Source organism: Miniopterus natalensis, chromosome 16, assembly GCF_054644295.1.
Source record: "Miniopterus natalensis isolate mMinNat1 chromosome 16, mMinNat1.hap1, whole genome shotgun sequence".
In the NCBI taxonomy this organism is placed as follows: domain Eukaryota; kingdom Metazoa; phylum Chordata; class Mammalia; order Chiroptera; family Miniopteridae; genus Miniopterus; species Miniopterus natalensis.
In genome coordinates this window covers 44,429,806-44,453,467 of record NC_142096.1, presented here as the reverse complement: position 1 = coordinate 44,453,467, position 23,662 = coordinate 44,429,806, and the positions used below count along the sequence as shown (strand labels likewise).

Below are 23,662 nucleotides of genomic sequence, written 5' to 3'. Positions count from 1 at the left end.
TTTGAAACGTTAAGTATGGTCAGTTTTCAGCAATTTAAAGGTTGTTGGATGAAATTATCTGTCATTCATTCAAATAATAAACATTTAATGAATACTTGCTATAAATTATAATTTCTTTGTTGAATTTTGGGGTTTTCAACTTTCTGGCAGTTACTACTTTTAAAGTTTAATTATGGAACCAAGATTGCTCTCCCACGAGGCGCACAGCCCTGGGCCGAGCAAGCTGGGCCCTGGTCAGGCAGCCGCGGCTGTGCGGCTCCGTGCTGAGTCGCACCCTGTGGGTTGAGGGCAGTGCCCGCGCCCTGGTAGGCACAGCACCTGCTCGCTGTGTTCCTGAGGTTTCACAGCACTTACATCTGGCTTCTCAGATCCATGCATCTTTCGTTTCTAAATAAATGGCCTGCAGGAAGGCTGCCGTCCCGTTTCCCACAGTTACTGCCGCTCAGTTAAACGCCTCCCACACACATTTGATGGGTGTATTTCTAATTCCTCCGTTAGAGTATTTCCTGCAGTGGCCCCGGCAGCGACCCCGGACGTGGGAGTCAGTGTCGCCCCCCAGGCTGACGAAGGGTAGTTGGTCGCCACACTTTTCAGCCGCTCGCCTTTCCGGAGAGAGTGTGATGTAGTTCGATTGATCCACCGCCCCTCCAGAAATTCTCAGAAATGTTTCAAAATAGACTTAGTTGGGATTTCCTCTTTAAATTTTAAAAAAGAACAATACTTGTTGGTGTTTCAATGCTCTATGTGACTGAATGTTTTATATTCTTTCTAACAAGTTTACCATCGGGGGGATATCCACTCTGGTTTGCCTGGGACAGTCCTGGCCTGTACCTGTTTTCCTGGCATATTTATTAAAAGCCTCTTTTACTCTCAAGCATCCTGTTCTGAGTAATAAATGATGTGGTTTCCCCAGCTAAGGTGCTGGTTCACAGGCACACTCACTGCCTTGATAGGTTTTGAATGTCGTCTTAAAAAATCTATTTTTTTCTTGCCCGTTGTACTGATTTTTATCCCCAGGCCTGCCACTTGCTTTGCCTGTTCAAAAGAAATACTCAGCTGCAGCGTTTAGAAACTACAGCTCTGCTGCCTGGCACCGTAGAGCGCCACTGCCTGGCCTGCGTCTGAGACGACCTGCAGCTTCCATGAGGCCACGGTGAGTGTGCCCCTGCGCGACTTCACGGGCCACGTCGCAGGGCGCCTTCCTGCAGAAACCACCTCGCTGCCTCCCTCGCTGCCTCGCCGCCCCCCCCCCCCTTTTACACAGGACACTCTCGCTTCTCCTGCAGAAATACGGGGCCGCTCTAACCTGCTGCTCAGCCCCAGGCTCCGTTTCTAACATCCTCGCTCCGTGAAGCTCCCTCGCTGGACGCAGGGCTGTCCCTCCCTCTGGCAGAATCTCCTAAGGAAGTTTTTAAGCACATTCCTGGGCCCCACTCTAGCTCTGCTGAGTCTGAATCTCTGAGGTCGGCACCCAGCAGGAACATCAGCCAGCGTTCGTTTCTGTGCTCGTTTCTTCCGTCCCATTTTCTCTCCCCTTTCCCTTTCTCATTTCTCCCTACATTGTTAATAATCTTATCTGTAAACGAATTTGCTAAAAATCATATTTCTTGGATCATAACCCCTCTCCAAGATTCTGATTCAGTAGGTCTTGTGTGGGGCCCAGGAAACTTTATTAATAAATTTTTTAAGTAGACTTTTTTCTGGAGCAGGAAGTCGAGCGAGGTGCCATCTACCCGTCTGCGCACAGCGTCCCCGCCAGAGGGGACGTTTGGTTGAGCTGACCCCCTCCGTGGCCACATCACTCAGCCGCAGCATCTCCATCGGGCTTCACCCTCGGCGTTCAGCACACTGGGTTTGGACAACAGCGCCCGACGCGTCACAGAGCGCTCACTGCCCTGACAACGCTCGGTGCTCCGCCCGGCCTTCTCTTCCTCTTCTCTAACCCCTGACAACCGGTGATTCTTTACTCTCTTTATAGTTTGGTTTTTCCCAGAATGTCCCAATGTTGGGATCATACAGGATGTATCTTTTTCCAATTGGCTTAGTTCACTTAGTAATACGCATTTAACTTTCCTTGATGTATTTTCATGGTATGAAAGCGCATTTATTTTTAGCACTGGAGTAATATTCCATTCTCTTGATGAATTAAGCTGCTGTAAATGTGTGGTGTTTTGTGGGATATAGTTTTCTTTTTTCTTTTTTAATTGTTGAAAGTATTACAAATGTCTCCTTTTGTCCCAATTGACCCCTCCCCAGTCCCTCTCCCCACCATTGTCCGTGTCCTTGGGTTGTGCATATCTGCATATAAATTCTTTGGTCACTCTCTCCCCCTCCACCCACCCGCCCTCCTCCATCCCTCTGACATTCGTCAGTCTCATCCATGCTTCCATGTCATTGAATCTATTCTGTTCATCAGTTTATTAAGTTCTTTAGATTCCACATATAAGCGAGATCATGTGATGTTTGTCTTTCTCTGCCTGGCTTATTTCACTCAGCATAATATTCTCCAGGTCCTTCCACACTGTCCCAAAGGGCACGAGATTCTTCTTCTTTACAGCTGCATAGTATCCACGGTGTGAATGTCCCACAGCTTTTTATCCACTCATCTACTGATGGGCACTTGGGCTGTTTCCAGATCTTAGCTATTGTAAACTGTGCTGCTGTGAACATCGGGGTACATATATCCTTTCTGATGAATGTTTCAGGATTCTTAGGGTATATTCCTAGGAGTGGAATCACTGGGTCAAACGGCAGCTCCATTTTTAATTTTTTGAGGAACCTCCACACTGTTTTCCACAGTGGCTGCCCCAGTCTGCATTCCCACCAGCAGTGCACCAGGTTCCCCTTTCTCCACACCCTCGCCAGCACATGGCGTTTGTTGATTTGTAGATGGAGCCATTCTCACAGGTGTGAGGTGATACCTCATTGTGGTTTTAATTTGCATCTCTCTGATGATTAGCGACATTGAGCATTTTCTCCTGTGTCTCTTGGCCCTCCGTGTGTCCTTTTTGGAGAAGTGTCTATTCAAGTCCTTTGCCCATTTCTTAATTGGGTTGTTTGTCTTCCTCTTGCTGAGTGCTATGAGTTTTTTGTACACTTTGGAAATTAGCCCCTTATCAGATGCATCCTTGGCAAATATGTTTTCCCAGACCGTGGGGTTCCTTTGTATTTTGAGGCTGTTTTCTTTTGCTGTGCAGAAGCTTTTTAGTTTGATGTAGTCCCATACGTTTATTTTTTCCTTTGTTTCTCTTGCCCTAGGAGATATATCAGTGTAAATTCCACTATGTGGGATGTCTGTAACTTTACTGCCAATTTTTCCTCTAGGATTTTAATGGTTTTGCAACTTACATTTAAGTCTTATCCATTTTGAGGTTGCTTTTGTGCATCAAGTAAGTTGGTGGTCTAGTTTCATTTTTTTGCATGTAGCTGTCCAATTTTCCCAGCACCACTTATTGAAGAGACTGTCTTTACTCCACTGGATGCTCTTGCCTCCTTTGTCAAATACTAACTGACCATAATGGTGTGGGTCTATTTCTGGGGTCTCTGTTCTGTTCCATTGATCTCTATGCCTGTTGTTATATCAATACCGGGCCGTTTTGATTACAATGGCTTTGTAGTACAGTTTGAAGTCTGGTAATGTGATCCCTCCCACTCTGTTCTTCTTTCTCATGATGGCTGCAGCTATTTAGGGTCTTTTTTGGTTCCATATAAATTTTCGAAATGTTTGTTCTAGGTCTGTGAAATATGCTGTTGGTATTTTAATAGGGATTGCATTGAATTTATAAATTGCTTTGGGTAGTATGGGCATTTTAATGATGTTAATTCTTCCATGGAATGTTCTTCCACTTGTTTAAATCTTCCTCTATTTCTTTCTGCAGCATCCTGTAGTTTTCGGAGTACAGGTTTTACATCCTTGGTTAAGTTTATTCCTAGGTATCTTATTTTTTTAGTTGCAATGGTAAATGGTATTATTTTTTTAGTTTCTCTTTCTAAGAGTTCATTCTTAATGTATAAAAATTCCATCGATTTCTGGGTGTTAGTTTTGTATCCAGCTACCTTGCCAAATTCATTTATCAAATCTAGTAGTACTTTGATGGAGTCTTCGGAGTTTCCTATGTACAATATCATGTCATTTTCAAATAATGACAGTTTTACTTCCTCCTTTCCAATTTGGATACCTTTTATGTTTTCTTCTTGTCTGATGACTGTGGCGAGGACTTCCAGTACTGTGTTGAGTAAGAGGGTGAAAGTGGACACCCCTGTCTTGTTCCTGTTTTTAATGGAAATGGTTTTAGTTTTTGCCCATTGAATATGATGGTGGCTGTAGGTCTGTCATATAGGGCCTTTATTATGTTGAGGTATGATCCCTCTATTCCCACTTTGCTGAGAGTTTTTATCAGAAATGGGTGCTGGATTTTGTCGAATGCTTTTTCTGCGTCTATTGATATGATCATATTTTTGTCCTGCATTTTGTTTATATGATGTATCACATTTATTGATTAGCAGATATTTTACCAGCACTTCATCCCTGGAATAAATCCCACTTGGTCGTGGTGTATGACCTTTTAATGTCTTGCTGGATCCGGTTTGCTAGTACTTTGTTGAGGATTTTAGCATCTATGTACATCAGGGATATTGACCTGTAATTTTCTTTCTTTGTAGTGTCTTTATCTGGTTTTGGATTAGGATGATGCTGGCCTCATAAAGAGTTTGGGAGTTTTCCACCCTCTTGAATTTTCTGGAATAGTTTGAATAGAATAAGTGTTAATTCTTCTTTGTAAGTTTGGTACAACTCGGCTGTATAAATCCATCTGGTTCCAAACTTTTGTTTGCTGGGAGTTTTTTCATTACTGCTTCAATTCAATTAGTTGTTATCAGCCTACTCAGGTTTTCTGGCTCTTCCTAATTCAGCTTTGGAATGTTGTACGCTTCTAGGAATTTGTCAGTTTCACCCATGTTGTCCAATTTGTTGGCATATAGTTGCTCATAGTATTTTCTTACGATCCTTTGTATTTCTGTTGGGTTGGTTGTTATATCTCCTCTTTCATTTCTGATTTTATTTATTTGGGTCCTCTCTCTTTGTTTCTTAGTGAGTCTGGATAAAAGTGCATCAATCTTATTTATCTTTTCAAAGAACCACCTCTTGGTTTCATTGATTTTTGTATCATTTTTTATTAGTCTCTATGTCATTAATTTCTGCTCTAATCTTATTTCCTCCCTTCTACTTCCTTGGAGCTTTTCTTGCTGCTCTCATTCTAGTTGTTTTAGTTGTTGTGTTAGATGGTTCTTGAGATAGGCCTGTAATTCTATGAATTTTCCTCTCAGGACTGCTTTTGCTGCATCCCATAGATTTTGGGTTCTTGTCTATTCATTTTTGTTTTTTTCCAGGAAGTGTTTGATTTCTTCCTTGATCTCACTGGTAACACATTCATTGCTTAATGACATACTATTTAGCCCCCATGTGTTTGAATATTTATGATTTTTTTTATTTGGTTGATTTCTAGTTTTGTGGCATTGTGATTGAGAAGATGCTTGATATGATTTCCATCTTCTTGACTTTGTAGAGACTTGTTTTGTGCCCTAACATGTGTATTCTGCTGCTTTGGGATAAAATGTTCTGTAAATGTCAATTAAATCCATTAGATGTAGTGTATCATTTAAGGCCTGTGTTTCCCTGTTGATATTTTGTCTTGATGATCTGTCCAATGCTGACAGTGGGGTGTTAAAGTCCCCCACTATGATTGTGTTGCTGTCCATCTGCCCCTAAAAGTCCACCAAGAAACTTCTAATATATTTAGGTGATCCTATATTGGGTGCATATATATTTATAAGGGTTATTTCCTCCTGTTGGATAGATCCCGTTAGTATTATGTAGTGACCATCTTTGTCTCTTGTGATGGTCTTTATTTTGAAGTCTATTTTGTCAGAAATAAGTATTGCTACTCCAGATTTTTTTTGTGTCCATTTGCATGGAGTATTTTTTTCCATCCCTTTACTTTCAGCCTGTGTGAATCTTTTGCTCCTAGGTGGGGGTCTTGTAGGCAGCATATATTTGCGTCCTGTTTTCCTATCCATTCAACTACCCTATGTCTTTTGATTGGAGCACTTACTCTGTTTACATTTAAGGTTACTGTTGACATATGCTTATTTAATGACATTTCCCCCTTTATGCTGATGTATCTTTCTCTCACTATTCCTTCTTTTTCTTACAGCAGTCCTTTAAGGGTTTCTTGCAATGCTGGTTTGGTGGTACTGAACTCCTTTAGCCTTTTTTGTCTGGGAAGTTCTTTGTTTCACCTTCAATTTTAAATGATATCCTTGCTGGATAAAGCAGTCTTGGTTTGCAGGTTCTTGCTTTTCATTATTTTAAGAACTTCATGCCACTCCCTTCTGGCTTGAAGTGTTTCTGTTAATTAATCTGCTCTCAGCCTTATAGAGCTTCCCTTTTAGGCCACTGCTTGTCTCTCTCTTGCAGCCCTTAATATTCTCTGTCCTTAACATTTGCCGTTTTAATTATGATGTGTCTTGGAGTGGTTCTCTTTGGGTTCCTCTTGCTTGGAACCCTCTGTGCTTCCGAAATTGTGTGGCTTTCTTACTTGCCAGTGTAGGGAAGTTTCCTGTCATCATTTCATCCAACAGGTCCTCTAGCCCTTGCTCAGTTTCCTCCCCCTCTGGTACCTCTATGATACGAATGTTGTTTTTGCTTCATGTTGTCCCAAAGTTCCCTAGGACTGTCCTCATGCTTTTTCAGTGTTTTTTTTTTTTTTGCTGCTATGATTAGTGGTTTTTTCTACGTTATCTTCTAAATCACTTATTCTGTCCTCTGCTTTATTGAGCTTGCTTTTAATGCCTTCCAGTGTATTCTTTTTTTATTTTATTTTTGTTTAAAATATCACAGATATCCCTTTTTCTCCCCAGTGACCCACTCCACCCCATCCCCACCCCCCGGCCCTTTCCCCACCACCATCCGTGTCCCTGGGTTGTGCATACATGCATATAAATTCTTTGGTTACTCTCTCCTCCTCCACCCACCTGCCCTCCATTCCTCTGACATTCATCAGTCTGATCTATGCTTCCATGTCATTGAATCTATTCTGTCCATCTGTTTATTAAGTCCTTTAGATTCCACATATAAGTGAAATCATGTGATGATTTTCTTTCTCTGCTTGGCTTATTTCACTTAGCATAATTTTCTCCAGGTCCATCCATACTGTCCCAAAGGGTATGAGATTCTTCTTTTTTTTTTTTTTTTTTTAATTTATTATATCTTTTTTGATTTCAGAGAGAGGAAAGGAGAGGGAGGGAAAGAGATAGAAACATCAATGATGAGAAAGTCATTGATCGAGCCCGCAACCCAGACATGTGCCCTGACCAGGAATCAAACCCCGATCGCCTGGATCCTAGGTCGGCACTCAACCGCTGAGCCACGCCCAGCTGGGCGGGATTCTTCTTCTTTACAGCTGCGTAGTATTCCATGGTGTGACTGTCCCACAGCTTTTTTATCCACTCATCTACTGATGGGCACTTGGGCTGTTTCCAGATCTTAGCTATCGTAAATTGTGCTGCTATGAACATAGGGGTACATATATTCTTTTTGATTAGTGTTTCAGGATTCTTAGGATACATTCCTAGAAGTGGAATCACTGGGTCAAAAGACAGCTCCATTTTTAAGGAACCTCCATTCTGCTTTCCATATTCGCTGCCCCAGTCTGCATTCCCACCAGCAGTGCACCAGGGTCCCCTTTCTCCACACCCTCGCCAGCATGAGTCGTTTGTTGATTTGTAGATGGAGCCATTCTGACAGGTGTGAGGTGATACCTCATTGTGGTTTTAATTTGCATCTCTCTGATGATCATGGACTTTGAACATTTTCTCACATGTCTCTTGTCCATCTGCATGTCCTCTTTGGAGAAGTGTCTATTGAAGTCCTTTGCCCATTTCTTAATTGGGTTGTCTTCCTCTTGCTGCGAAGTATGAGTTCTTTGTACACTTTGGAAATTAGCCCCTTATCAGATGCATCCTTGGCAAATATGTTTTCCCAAACTGTGGGGTTCCTTTGTATTTTGAGGCTGTTTTCTTTTGCTGCGCAGAAGCTTTTTAGTTTGATGCATTCTCATATGTTTATTTTTACTTTTGTTTCTCTTGCCCTAGGAGATGGATCAGTCAAAATTCCACTACATAGGATGTCTGTGACTTTACTGCCTATGTTTTCTTCCAGGATTTTTATGTTTTCGTGACTTACATTTAAGTCTTTTATCCATTTTGAGTTTTTTGTGTGTATGGTGAAAGTTGGTGGTCTAGTTTCATTTTTTTGCATGTATCTGTCCAGTTTTCCCAGCACCACTTATTGAAGAGACTGTCTTTACTCCATTGGATGCTCTTGCCTCCTTTGTCAAATATTAACTGACCATATGGCGTGGGTCTATTTCTGGGGTCTCTGTTCTGTTCCATTAGTTAATATGCCTGTTGTTGTACCAATACCAGGCCTCCAGTGTATCTTGATATCAGATATAGTGTTCTACATTTCTGCCTGGTTCTTGTTTATGATATCTATCTACTTTTTCGTTTTTTCAATAAGTTCCTCGACCTTTCTATGAAGTGTCTTATTCTCATTAATTTCCTTGAGCATCTTTATAACCATTACTCTGAACTCTATTTCTAATCACTTGCTTAACTCCATCTCATCAAGGTCTTTTTCCGATGAATTTTCCTTTTCTTTAGTTTGGGGGTTCTTTGTCTCCCTTTTTTGGTGGCTTTTAGTATTTATATCTGTATATTAGATATATTTGCTGTCTCCCAGTCCAGTGGGGTGGAATTTTGTAGTCTGAGACGAGTGGAGCCCAGTGGTGTGTTTTCCTTCTACTTCTGAGCTATTTTCTCTAGGCATGTCCCTTTTTTGGGTTTCCCTTTTTGTAGGTTCTTTGGGCTCTCCTATTGTGATTGAGTCTAGGTTGTTGTTGACCCATTTTTGGTAGAACTCTCCTGTCAGGTTGGCTAACTGTGTGGCTCAGCCCCATCATGTCATGTGAGCTGTTGCACAGGTGCTGGCAAGGCCAGACAATATACAACCAAACTTCCAGGAAACAAGCAGCATCTTACAAAATAGCCCGACAATCACAATGAAAACATCCCAAGTGAAAGTAGAACTGGGAGAGCGAAGTGAAAACACAAATGCTAAAGCAAAAAAAAAGAGAGAGAGAGAAAAATAGAGAATGGATATTATTGCTGATAGTAATGAAAAGTTAAAAAAGCAATAATAAAATAAAAGTAAAAGTAAAAAATAGAAAAGCTACTGGGAGATAAAAGGGGCAGAGAAAAGATTCTAAAAGAAGGGTGAGCAAAAAATTAACGATAGAGCATAGGAATAGGAAAGTAGTTGAAAAAAATACAATAAACAGATAAACAGAAACAAACAAAAAGACAGGAAGACAGAAGGGAGAAAAAGAAAAAAAGAAAATAAATAAAAGCAAATTTATGCCAATGGAACAAGAAGAAAGAGACATGAAGCCAGAGAAAGGAGGGAGACCAGTAAGAGATACGGGGGAAACAACAGAGAAAAATCGGTAAACTTACTGGTTACAATGATAATGTCCTGGCAGTTAAGCAGAGAATATCAAGAAAATCTTGATAATAGAACAAAAGACAAGGCAAAGCAAAACAAAAAATAAAAATAAAAAAACAAAAACAAAGCTAAACAAATTTTTTTTAATTAAAAATTTTTAAATTTAAAAAGAAAAATTTGTTTTTTTCTCTCTTTTCAAAAAATTTTTTAAACAGTCAATCAGGTGAGTCTTCCGGGCAGCTTGTGTTGTCTGCGGGTCACTGTTTTGTTTCTCCTGGGAGGTGCTTGTGTCTCAGCCAATGTGAGGAGCGTCCAGGTTTGGCTCTGGTGTCCTCAGGTAGATGGTTGATCTGAGGCTCTCCGCGGGCCACCTCCTCTTGTCAGCTATTTGCCTCCCCCTTGTAGTGGCCTGGTCTTGCTCCAGAGTCTAGTCTTTAGGGTGCAGGGTGGCTAGTGAAGCTCAGGGTGTCACCCCCCTTAGAGGTGTCGCTGTCAGGCTCACTGTGGGGAAGTTAGTCTCTGCTCCACAGCCAGCTCCTCAGCCCTACCCTGTCTTCTGATTCTAGGTCCTCAGGCTCTGTCCTGCTGCAGCTTCAGATTGACTTCAGCCTGTTGCCTTTTCTGTCTGGGCCGTTTCAGCAGCCTGGGCTCAGTGGGTTTGATTAAAAAATTCCAGTGAGCACTTTGCCTGCCCAGCTCTCAGAAGGAGTTTTAAGATTTCCTCCAGTTCCCAAACAATAGTCCCTGAGAGTCTTATTCTTGTATTGTTGTCCTGTGAGCTGATCTCCCTTCCCCCTCAGGACTCTGCCCTGCTGGGGATACCTGGGGCCTCAGTGAGCTGAACCAGCCCCTTTCCTACTGGGGGCGGTGCTCCCGGCTGCAGGAAAGGTAGTTGTCCTCCGTCCGCCCCTCCTTCCCCAGTTCGTTTTGGCTAAAAGCACAGGGCACTTACTTCAAACTCTCCACAATGCTGACACAAGTCCCAGCTTTTGCTGGTCTGTCTCCCCAGTGCAAGCCAGGAAGGTGGACACCTGTTGAGCAGTGAAAAATTCAGAAGCGCACAAAGCAACACAGAGTGAGAGAACCCACCCTGCAAGGTCCCGTCGCCCCCGAGCCTTGGTACCAAGCAGAAGGGGTCTCAAGGTCAGCCTCACCCCCCTGTAGCTGCCCTGCACAGCTGATCTCAGTAAAGCTGGGGCAGCTCCTTGAGCTCTACCCCAGCTCCCCACAGAGCAGGTCAAAAAACCCTGGCAGCTCTGGGAGCTGGGGTCCTGATTTGCCCTTCTGTCAGCTCTGGACCCTCTCTGGCGGCAGGAGGGCTCTCATTTCCTTCCCCGCACCGCACAGATCAAATGCTTTCTGGGGTTCTACACCATGCCTTACGGGAAGGCAGAGAGTCCCTGTATGTGGCTGCTCAGTGCAGCCCTCCAGCCCCTTCTATTTGGGAGTCACACACTGTGGGACGACGGCCTTTCCCACAGGCAGCAGCCGGGGTGAAAGAGACCTGTGCCGTCTGCAGCATTAGGGGCATGTTTTCACTGGGAGGCGCAGTCCCCTCCTTACAGGCACATTGTTCCCCTGGCTCCCTCTGCCCTCCACGCGGGCCACTCCTTCCCTTCTCCTCTGCTCCGGGTTTGAGATCCCAGCTTTTGGATGCCAGTCCACAGTGCCGAGGGGAGGGAGCTTTGCAGCCTCTAACCCTCGGGGTTCGGAGCCCAGCGCAGGCTTCAGGGGGACTCCCCCTTTCTACACCCCCCTCTCTTACCAGAGCTGTGATGTTTCTTCAGGGCTTCCCGCCCCCGCGCCCTCCTGAATCTGCAGGGGTGGGAAGCGGAGAGCTGGACAGGAGCCTCTCAGAGCACAGGTTTTAATGAAAATGACGTGAAGGCACCAGAACGTGTCTTTGATTTCATGTACCTGCTTTTAAGTTTTTGAAATTTTAAACACCAGCCCAGAGAGTTAAAATTATCAGCCACCAAAATTCTGACTCTAATCTGTTTGGTGTGAAGAGAGTCCGAGGTGAGGCCAGAGCTGGGAACAGCCTCTGAGGAGGCAGATGGGGGCGCGTTGGTGCAGAGAAGGCATTTAAATTCTCATCCTGTGCATCTGGGTTCCTTCCAGAGCTGTCTTTCCATAAAAACTATACTCCCAGGCTTTGTATGATTTTGTTCTATTAACCTAATTGCCTGTTACATAAAATAAACGACTTAATGTTCATACTTAGAATTCTCTGAAACAACTATATGAAAAAATGCTTTATTCTTAAGTATGACAATGAAATACGAATATGAAATCTGTTACTAACAACACCTCTTCTGTCTGTTGGTGGTCCATCAAGAGGTCCCCTTAGCTCACATACAACAGAGAAAGAAAACTAAATAAAATGAAAATAAAATGATCAGTTAATGCAATTACAACGCTTCATCTGTTTGATTTATCACCACGCGAAACAAAAGAACAGACTCACGCATCGTTTAGATCGCTGCATTTGCCTAGGATTTCTCGCCAGGGTCCCAGGAAATGGAATCCCATCTAGCTGCAGCTTCATTCTGTGCATGTTCTAAGCCCTGTACTTTGGTCTATAACAGAAAAAAAACTGTGGAGACGCAAATCCAGGTAATGAGTCCCGGACACACAACATCAGTAGATGTATGTAGACGTGAACGCTGCACATGGTGAGTCTGTCAGGAAGGAGAGTAGAACAGTGTCCAGTGTCTACAGTTTATGTGATGGTTGTGCTGTTCCTTGGCGTGGACACATGCACAGGAACTGATATTTACCAACTTGTGCCATCCAGCACAGGACACTGGAGAAATACTGGACTGTGGAGCTTTCCTTTTAATCTCTGCTCACCTGGAGTCCCTGGGACTCATGGTGGTGGCTTAGGGAACACTCAAGGCCAAGTAATGCCTATGGACATACCTCTGGCCATGCTGTGAATATAAAAAAAAAATTTGCATCCAAAGTAATAAAATGTTTGAACCAAAGCTATCGTTGTTTGTCTAAGATTTCTTTATAAATAGTGACCAAGATATATATGAGTGAGGGTGAAACCTATTAAACATGTCCTGGTCCCACTTCTGTAAAGGAGAAGGTAATCATGTCACCCTGAGAAATTCTTTAGGACACTAATAAAAATCAAAAACAGGAAGATTATTCCAATTTTCTAACACACAGATGCCATTCTGCTCTTTTCCAAAAGCCCATATTCAAATTCAAATATAGAGGGTTCTGCATGAAAACATGAGTTGTGACCTACATACTTCTAGAAAAATATAATGCAAAATATTCATCAAATTCTGATGTGTGTCATTGTAAGAAAAATTCTAAATTACTGAACAGAACCTTCGAGGGCTCGCGTGGTTGATGTGGAAGAGGGAAAGCAGTGATGCTGTGGCCATAGCACTTCACAGGAGAATGTGATGTCTCCAGCTGAGAATACGAATGAGAAAACAGAGACAGATGGGAAATAGGAAATGAAACAATTAGATTTCATTTTCCTGAGTTCAGTGAATAGTGCAGACTGAGAACAGGAGCCCTCTCTCCACATGCAGAGTTCATGCCAATTCTTCGTCATGGATATTTTTTATACTTTTTAAATTTTTTAATTTGTTTACTTTCAATATTATTTTGTAGTGGTTTCAGGTGTGTTGCATAGTGTTTAGATAAGCATGTACTTTATCAAGTGGTAAAGAGGATGGGGTTTGGGGGCTGGGAGGAGGTGGGAATATTAAGCCCAAATTGGTCGCCACAGAATAGCCCCAGGACGTGAAGTGCAGCACAGGGTCGGGGTCAGGAGCATTGTGGTAATGAGTCTGTTTATGAGTCTGTTTCAATTATTTATTTTGGTTTTTTAGATTCCACATATGAGTGGAGTCACACGGTGTTTGTCCCTCTCTGACGACGCATCTGTACATTTTCTGCCGCGACCTGGTGCTGCACCCCTGCGACTGGAAGGGGTGTCTCTCCGTTGGGGAGCAGCTGTTGCATGGACAGTGCTGTCTTGTGTGTGTTTACTTCATATAAGCATCAAAACACAGGCTTATGATGGTGCCAAGTTTCCAGCCACAGTGATTGGCAGAGAAAGTAGAGTAACTTTGGTGAAATCAGTTCTATAAAGTGAGAATCCATAAAGGACATTAATTTAATAGTGTTTTCTCTAAAAGACAAATTAAATAAAATATGCTAAACAAAATGCAACTAATATGATCTCTGTGGAACTATTTCCATTTTCAAGTTGATTTCTGTATACCACTAAATTCGATAAAAACCATTCTTAAAATCTTTGAGAGGGTCTCGTAAAAAGTATTTCATCACCTACGTAGAAGAAAAAAGTTATGAGAAGGGAAAAAATAGGTTTTATATGAGACACAGGAGGTAAACAAGGCACCTGAAATTTTAGATGCTTAATTCAAGAGCCACGGCATATGGAAAACAACTTAATGTAATGCACAGAAAATGATTCATATTATGTATCTGTTAGATTTTTAGTTTTCTAGTAAATTATCGCATAACTTTAAATCACTTATTCCCTTCTTTCCCTTCCTTCTGAAGACGGTGTGTACACACACGCGCACACACATGCACACACACGCGCACACCCCTTCCTCGGTCCCCTTGCCCCACGTTCCGTCTCTGCGCCCCGTAGGTACGTGTCGCACTTGCTGTGGGTCGAGCCCTGCATCCCGCTGGCTGGGGCTCAGCGACAGGCACTGCGAAGGGGGCTGATTCCCAGTCTGGGCACATTCATCCGGGGAACAGCCAGTCAATGTTTCTGTCTCACACTGATGCTTCTCTTCCTCTCTTTCCTTTCCTCTGTCTCTCAAATAAATAAACATTCTCGAGTGAGGATTAAAAACATTTTTAAAGAAAAATATAATTACTGAGAAATCTTTTCACATTATTTAAGGTCTGTGGGTGCTGGGAAATGGACTGCTAATAAAGTAATTCCACTGAGTTACCAAAGAGTATACCGTTAACTGCAACTTTGAACGAGGAGGGATAGTAAAAACATTCAGTCATACAGCTTTATTAATGAAAATATTAAGTTCAAACATAGGCTGAATAAAGCATGCCAAACCCACTGTGGGGCCATTTGTCCAAATACATCACACATTCATAAAGCACTCCTGATCTTCTAATAATGATCTGAGTGTTGTGGCTTTTTGGTTTTCAGAACAGAGGCTAATTATTTGGGAAACATGGATGTACAATAATTTTATTTATTTAGGGGTGAGTTTTCTATACATTCTCAGATATTTCCGGAAACTTTTATTTCCACCACATCTACTAATATTCATCACACCTACCTGTGGTTACTATGAAGATACATCAGATTTTAACAAACTGCCACTTTATTTTCTTTAAAGAGAAAATGGTAACAAGATTTAAAATTCAGAATATTCCCCTGTATCACATGAATTGAAAAAAATGTTGCTCTAAACACATCCTTCACGGTGACTGACGTACATCAATGTTCTAGGTCAACCACAAACAGCATCTCTGTTTAGGTTTTCTTCATATATAATACATTACAGTGTCCTCGATACTCAATGAGAAGTAAATATGCATGAAGCCAACTTAATATGGAAAGCTCACAGGTCTCTGAGGCAACAACAGTCAATCCACAGTTTCACATGCACACTAAAAAACATAGCACTACGTGATTTGAGAGAGGAGTCACATTCATATATATGTTAAACATCTCAAATACTGTCAGTATTTTTTAATAGATTGTGTAAGTAATTATATAAATGCAAATGTCCATCCTCTTGATATTTTGAAGAATCCTAAAAAGTAAGTCATCTACATTTTTAAACTTTGGATTATTCTCTATAATAAATAATTTAGAGCAATATCTGATTGATAGTCACTGATATCTTAGATTTGATTTCAATTCAAAATTTCAAGACGTCTTTTTTTATATCTTTAAGTTCTCTTGGCAAAATGAATTTTCTGTGGTTTTCTGACGTGTCTATTTTGGACTAAGTTCATTCACTGTGTGGTATGAATGCAGGATTTCTCTCAAGTACTTGTCCTCTGGTATCAAGTGAGGCCGCAGGTCCAGTTATGTGCTTTCCTGCAGTCTTCAGTACTAGGGCTCTGTCTAGTATAAATTCTGTGTCAATCAAGTGGTGAGTGCAGAATAAAACCTTTGCCACACTGCTTGCTTTTGTAAGGCTTCTGTTGGTATGAATTCCCTTATGTGCAGTTACAAGGGAATGCTTATTAAAGGCTTTGGCACATGTTCCACATTTGAAAGGCTTCTCTCCAGTTTAAATTCTCTCATTATGTGTAACAGTTGAATGTAATCAAAGGCTTTGGCACATGTTTCACATTTGTAAAGCTTCTCTACAGTATGAATTCTCTCAAGTACAGTAGCAAGAAAATGCAGATAAAAGGCATTACCACATATTTCAAATTTATAAGGCTTTGCTCTGGTACGAGTACTCTCATGCCCAATAACAAAAAACACACACACAGATTAACTTGTGTGAAGCAAGATTTTGATAAACTGTTTTTAGCAAAGATTATAATTACTAAATGAAACTTATACTATGTAATGAATGTCCTAACATGCTCCTTCAGAGAATGGCTTTATACTTCACAGAAGATAAGAACTTTCTACACAGTAATTCACCTGTGTATTTCTTCAATGATTGAAACGTATTCCAAATAGAAAATGTATGTGTTAGTGTATTACATGTCATGAATACATTTGTAAATGCCACTAGCAAAACATGATTATAATAGTCCAGTTTTAGAGATTCAATGAGCCACTCATTGTGTAAAACTTGTTTGATCATTCTAAAATTAATACATACAAAGCAGGATTTTGATGAAATATTTTAAGCAAAGGCTAAAATTAATAAATAAGAAACTAGCTATATAGTGAATGTTCCAACATGCATCCACAGAAAATGGATTTATATTATAGGACCTCACAGAAGGTGTAAACATTCTACACATTAATTCACCTGTGTATTTCTTCAAAGATTGAAACATATTCCAAATAATTAATGCATGTATTAGTCTATAACATAACATATAATCAATAGAGGAGTGATGTCAGAGCAATGAAGGCATGAGAGATACCCTTGGCCTCTCCCCCTTAAATTTTAACAAATTAACCAACTGTAATTCAACACATAATTCCCTACTCAACACAGAGAAGCATGCCCGAGAGACCCACCCACTGAAACATCTAAAGGTGGGCAACCGGGAATAAGCAGGAGGCAAGAAGGGAGGAGAGCTCAGACAACCCTCAGGTGCAGCCCTGTATCCAGGAGCTTGCAGCACAGCTAGGAGAGGGGAGGAGGCGAATGGGAGCAGGAGTTTCCTTTGGCTGGCCGGGAGTAACAGAGAACTGTGGGGTGCAGCCCAGCAGGGCGAGGGGAGAGAACAGTGACTGAGCCAGCAGATGGCTGACAGAGTGTGGGGATCTGCCACTGTCCACTGTCGGGCAGGAGTGTCTCTGACAAAGGAATAGAACCACAGAGCCCTGCTGCCCCTTGTGCTCCCAAAACTCACCTCCTGTTGCCCTCAGTGTCGGGTTGAGGAACATTTTATTTGTAAACAAAGAGCTATTGCAGTAGAACCACTGTTTCCCTCTGTGACTGATCCCTGGGTTTGGTGCTTGGGGTAGGACCCCCATGGATGTTGGGGCCGCCATTACAGTGAGGGCAAATCAAACCCCATCCCCAAGCAGCATGGCTGTACTGTCCTATGGAAGCTCATGGAAGTTGAGTCTGGGAGAGCACAGAGGTAAAAAATCTTGCAATTCAGCACCATTTACTTGAAAATAGCAGAAAGACTTTTTCAGAGAACACTGCTATAGAAGGCTATTCATGCCTAGACAAAGGAAAGGAGCAAATACCATGAACAATCATGGTAATGAAGATGATCAGAAAGAAAATGAAAAATCCCCAGAAAGCAAGCTGAAACACATGGAAACATGTGATATAAGTGACAGAGATTTCAAGATCGCAGTCCTGAAAATACCCAACAAGATGTGAGAAAATACAGAAAGGCAATTCAGTACATTCAGAAAACAAATCAATGAAAAAATGAGTATTTTACCAAAGAGATTGAAACTTTAAAAAAGAACCAGTCAGAAATCCTGGAAATGAAACATGCAATTAAGGAGGTTAGGAATGAGCCACTGAGCACAGAAAACAGAGCCAACCAGATGGAGGAGAGAATTAGTGATATTGAAGATAGGAATCTAGAAATGACACAGAGGAAAGAAGAGAGACCTGAGCATAAAGAAAAATGAAAGAGCTCTACGAGAACTCTCTGACTCCATCAGAAAAAGCAACATTAGAATAATAAGCATTCCAGAAGAAGAAGAGAGGGAGACGGGAACAGAGTCTATTCATACAAATAGTGGATGAGAACTTCCCAAACCTATGGAAATAACTAGATCTTTGAATCTAAAAAGCAAACAGAACACCTAGTTACTTCAATCCAAAGAAGACCCCTCCAAGGCATATTGCACTAAAAGTGTCAAAAATTAATGACAAAGAAAACATTATCAAAGCAGCCAGGGGAAAGAAAGAAGTGACCTACAAAGGAAAACCCATCAGAAATTCATCCAACTTCTTAGCAGAAACTCTACAAGCCAGAGAGAGTGGAACCAAATATTCAAATGTCTGAAAGAGAGAAATTACCAGCCACAAATAATATATCCAGCAAAAGTATCCTTTAAATATGAAGGAGAAATAAAGACTCCCAGACATACAGAAGCTGAGAGATTTTTATCACCAGAAAACCTCCATTGCAGGAAATACTCAAGGGAGTTATTCTACCTGAAACAAAGAACAAAAGGTCACAACACTACAAGTGAGATCACCAAAAACCTTACAGCATAAACAGGGATAATTTGTAACAACAAAAACATAAAGCGTTGGGGGGTAAAGGTCTGAACTGGCAAACGACGGTGAACGTCAGATGCACTCGAAGGAAAAAAACTATTGTATACATGCAACTTTATTTTTTACAAACCTGATAGTAACCACACTCTAGCCAGGGGTTTGTCAATTTTATTAATCTTTTCAAATAACCAGCTCTTTGTCTTATTAATTTTTGTACAGTCTTTTTGTTCTCTATTTCATTCAATTCTGCTTTAATTTTTATGATTTCCTTTCTTCTGCTGACTTTGGGTGGCTTCTGTTCTTTTTCTAGATCTTTAAGATGAAATGTTAGGTTGTTTACTTGGGACTTCTTTTGTTTCTTGAGATAGGCCTGTGATGATATAAACTTCCCTCTTATTACTGCTTTTGCTGCATCCCAGAAGTTTTGTACTGTCATTCTCATTTGTGTCTCTATATATTTTGAGCTCATCCTTTATTTCTTCTTTGACCCAGTCATATTTTACCAGTATGTTGTTTAATCTCCAGGTATTTGTGGGTTTCTTTACTTCCTTTTTGCAGTTGATTTCTAATTTCATGGCACTGAGGCCAGAGACTGTGCTTGGTATGATTTCAATCTTTGTGAATTTGTTGATGCTAGTGCTGTGACCCAACACATGGTCTGTCCTTGAGAATGTTCCATGTGCCCTGGGGAAGTTTGTATAATCTGATGTTCTGGAATGAAAGTCTCCGTAAATGTCAATTATGTCCATTTGGTCTAGCATTTCACTTAAAGCCAATATTTCTTTATTGATTTTCTGTTTTGTTGATCTGTCTAGAGCTGCCAATGGAGTATTAGGGCCCCCAACTATGATTGTGTTTTGATCTGTTTCTCCCTTTAGTTTGTGAGTAGTTGCTTTATATGTTTAAGTGCTCCCTCGCAGGGTGCTTACAGAGGATCACACTAGAATATTATGAAAGACTATATGCCACCAAATTCAATAACCTAGAAGAAATGGATAAGTTCCTAGAAATATTTACCTCCCTAGACTAAATCATGAAGAATTGGAAAATCTAAATAGACTGATCAGCAGTGAGGAAATTGAAACAACCATCGAAAACCTCCCAAAAAATAAAAGCCCAGGACCAGATCACTTCACCAGTGAATTCTACCAAATGTTCAAAGATTTAACATCTGTCCTTTTCAAACTCTTCTAAAAAATTGGAGAGGCAATACTTTCTAACACATTTATGAGGCCAATATAACCCTGATACTAAAACCTGGCAAGGATAACACAAGAAAAGAAAACTACAGTCCAATATCTCTGATGAATACAGATGCAAAAATCCTGAACAAAAGACTAGCAAATTGAATGCAGTAGTGCATCAAAAATAATACATCATGTGGGGGTTATTCCAGGGGCACAGGGATGGTTTAACATGTGTAAATCAATCCATGTGATGTACCACATTAGCAAAAGAAAGGATAGAAATCATGACCTCATCAATAGATGCAGAAAAAGCAGTTGAGAAGATACAACATCCATTTGTGATGAAAACACTCAATAAAATAGGCATAGAAGAAAAATTCCTTCACATTTAATAAAGGCCATATATGATGAACCCTCAGCTAATATCATACTCAATGGTGAAAACTGAAAGCTTCTCTTCTAAGATCAGGAACAAGACAAGGATGCCCACTCCACCACTTATCCAACATAGTTCTGGAAGTCCCAGCCAGAGCAATCAGGCAAGAGAAAGAAATAAAAGGCACCCAAATAGGGAAGGAAGAATTGAAACTGATGCTTTTGTGGGTGACATGATTCTGTATTTAGAAAATCCTAAAGACTCCACCAAAAAACTATTAGAAACAATAAACAAATACAGTAAAGTTGCAGGATACAAACTCAATGTACAAAAACCCATTGCCTTTCTGTACACTAACAACAAAACTTCAGAAAAAGAAATGAAAACAAAATCCCACAATTCCTTTTGCAATTACAATGAAAAGAATAAAGTACCCAGGAAAAAACGTAACAAAGAACCTGAGAGAACTATATTCTGAAAATCACAAAGCATTATTGAAATAGACTGAAAATGAGACAACAAAATGAGAAAATATCCTGTGTTCAGAGGTTGGAAGAATCAACACAGTTAAAATGGCCATATTACCAAAAGCAATACACAGGTTTAATGCATCCCCATCAAAATACCAGTGTTGTTTTTTACATAAATCAAATGAGAAATCATCAGATTTGTATGAAACCACAAAAGTCCCTGAATAGCCAAGGAAATCCTGACAAAAAAGAAGGAAGCTGGAGGTATCACACTCCCTGACTTCAAATTACACTACAGAGCTACGATAATCAGAACAGCATGGCTGGAGAGAAACAAGATGGCGGCGTAGGTAACAGCCGCACCCGCCGCCTCCCGCAACCACATCAAAATTACAACTAAAATACAGAACCACCATCACTCAGGGCCTCCTGAAATCTGGCTGAACAGAAGCCCTACAACCAGGGAACTGAAGAAGCATCGAGACCAGTAGGAGGGGCGGAGATGCGGGCGGATCGGGACACATGCCTCGGGCCCACACCCGGTGCCGCGGTTTAAGCCTGGGAGGGAATCTCAGCAGTGGAGGTTTCCCAGAGGAGGGAGGGGTCCCAGCCCCACAGTAGGCCCCCAGCCCAGGGCTCCAGGGCCCAGAAGAGACATCCCCACAACTCTGGGCTATGAAACCAGTGGGACTATCACTGAGGGTCGTAGAGGCCGCGGGAGCCCCAGGCTTTCCTCTTAAAGGGACAGCACACAGACTCACTGACACGCACTCCCTCTGAGCCCCAGTGCTGGGCAGCAGCCTGAAAGGAACCTGGGACATTTGGGGAGGAACTAATCTGCCTGAAATTGGGGCCAGAGGTGGAGGGGCAGCTTTCTCCCAAGCAGAAGAGCTGGCAGAGGCCATTGCTCTTTGGCAAGTCCTCCCCACACACAGCCAGCAGGCAGGTAAATTATTTGAATTGCCAGCACCTGACTCATGCCTTTGCCCCACCCCTCCCCACCTGCAAGCTCATCCAGGCCATTTCCAGTGGCTTTTCTATGCAAGTGGCTTCTCGAGCCTCATGCTTAGGACTTTCCTAAAATCTCTCAAACAAGAAGCAGCGGGCCCCATTCAGCTTGATGAATGTCTCCCGGCCTGGCACTAGTGGCAGCCTGCATTGGCTCCTAGCTTGGCCTCTCCTGGACACCTCCAAGCCCAGCACAAGTAGCAGCCAACTATGGTTTGCTGTGTAGCTCATGCTGGGTGAACCTGAGCAAGGCACTGGCACAGGCTGACTTTGCACCTCCCAGGGGGCCCCAGAGACAGTGCACTTGGTGGTCAGCCTCGACCACGCTGGATTACAACCCTACCACATCAATGAGTGACACACTCAAAGGGCACACTTGGTGAACACCAAAGCCCCACTGAAGTAAATCCTGCTCCATAGGGGTGTCTCCAACACAGCAGCTCTTTGGCTGTAGCTGAAGCTGGTCCTCACAGCCAATTGGCCTGGGGGTCAATTCTTCCCAGGGACGCCAACAGCAACCAAGGCTCAACTACAACAGGACAGCGCACACAGCCCACACAAGGGAGCACCTAGAAGACCCAGCTCAGGTGACAGGGGAGGCTGAGCCACTCGACCCTACAAGACACCTACTACACAAAACCACTCTACAAATTCCAGGAGACATAGCAGCTCTACCTAATACATAGAAACAAACACCTGGAAGCAGCCAAAATATGGAGGCAAAGAAACATGTCACAAACGAAAGAACAGAAGAAATCTCCAGAAAAGGAACTAAATGAAATAGATCCAAGCAAGCTAACAGATACAGAATTCAGAATTTTGTTTATAAGGATGTTTAAGCAGACTACTAGGGAAATAACTGAGAAAATCGATGACATAATAAAGTACCAATTTGAAATTAAGGCTACATGAACTGAAATAAAGAATAATTTACTGGGTATCAACAGTAGAGTAGAGGACACCAAGAATCAAATCAGCAATTTGGAACATGAGGAAACAAAAAACACAAAACAGGAAGAGCAAAAAGAAAAAAGAATCCAGAAATAAGAAGATAGCATAAGGATCCTCTGGGACAACTTCAAGAGGACCAACATTCATATTATTGGTGTGCCAGAAGGGGAAGAAAGAGAGCAAGAAATTGAAAACCTATTTGAAAAAATAATGACAGAAAACTCCCCCTACCTGGGGAAAGAAATAGACTTACCAGTCCAGGAAGCACAGAGGGGCCCAAACAAGAGGAACCCAAAGAGGCCCACACCAAGACACTTATAATTAAAATGCCAAAGGTTAAAGACAAAGAGAATCTTAAAAGCAGCAAGAGAAAAGCAGTTCCCTACAAGGAAGCACCCATACGGCTGTCAGCTGATTTCTCAACAGAAACCTTGCAGGCCAGAAAGGAGTGACCAGAAATATTCAAAGTGATGAAAAGCAATAACCTACAACCAAGATTGCTCTACCCAGCAAAGCTTTCATTTAGGATTGAAGGTCAGATAAAGCACTTCACAGATAAGAAAAAGCTAAAGGAGTTCATCACCACTAGACCAGCACTACAGGAAATGTTGAAGGGTCTTCTTTAAGAAGAAGCTAATGAACAAAAGAATCTGACGAACTAAATAGATCCAGAGACACTGACGCAGACAACAGACGATCATATTTCAGAGGAAAGAGGGAAGGGGGTTGGAGGGTGGGAAGAGATTAACCAAAGAAGTTATATGCATAACCCATGGACAGTCAATAATGGGGTGAAGGCCTGGGGAGGGGGTGGGAGCGAAGTGGAGGGGGTCAGTTGGGAAAAAATGGGACACCTGTAATACTCTCAATAATAAAGATAAATTTTTAAAAAAACAAAAAAAAAAGCATGGCATTGGCACAGCAACAGACACACAAATCAGTGGAACAGAATAGAAAACCCAGATATAAAACCACTGTATGTGAGCAGATCATTCTCAACAAAGGAGCCAGAAACACACAATGGAGTAAAGAAAGTCTCTTCAATAAATGGTGCTGGGAAAACTGGAAAGCCACATGCAAAAGAATGAAACTGGATTACAGTTTGTCCACGTGTACAAGAATTAACTCAAAATAGATCAAAGACCTAAATGTGAGGCCTGAAACAATAAGATACATAGAAGAAAACATAGGTACAAAACTTATAGGCCTTGGCCACAGAGAACAATTTATGAACT

The 23,662-nt window shown here is 41.7% G+C and overlaps 1 long non-coding RNA gene across 1 annotated transcript; it reads left to right on the top strand.

Moving 5' to 3' along the window:
* Positions 1–9: 9 nt before the first annotated feature.
* Positions 10–14,164, top strand: LOC148091380 (uncharacterized). Its single transcript, XR_015715810.1, has 3 exons — positions 10–1,153; positions 1,710–1,955; positions 13,420–14,164. It is a non-coding gene; the product is annotated as an uncharacterized LOC148091380 (long non-coding RNA).
* Positions 14,165–23,662: the final 9,498 nt, after the last annotated feature.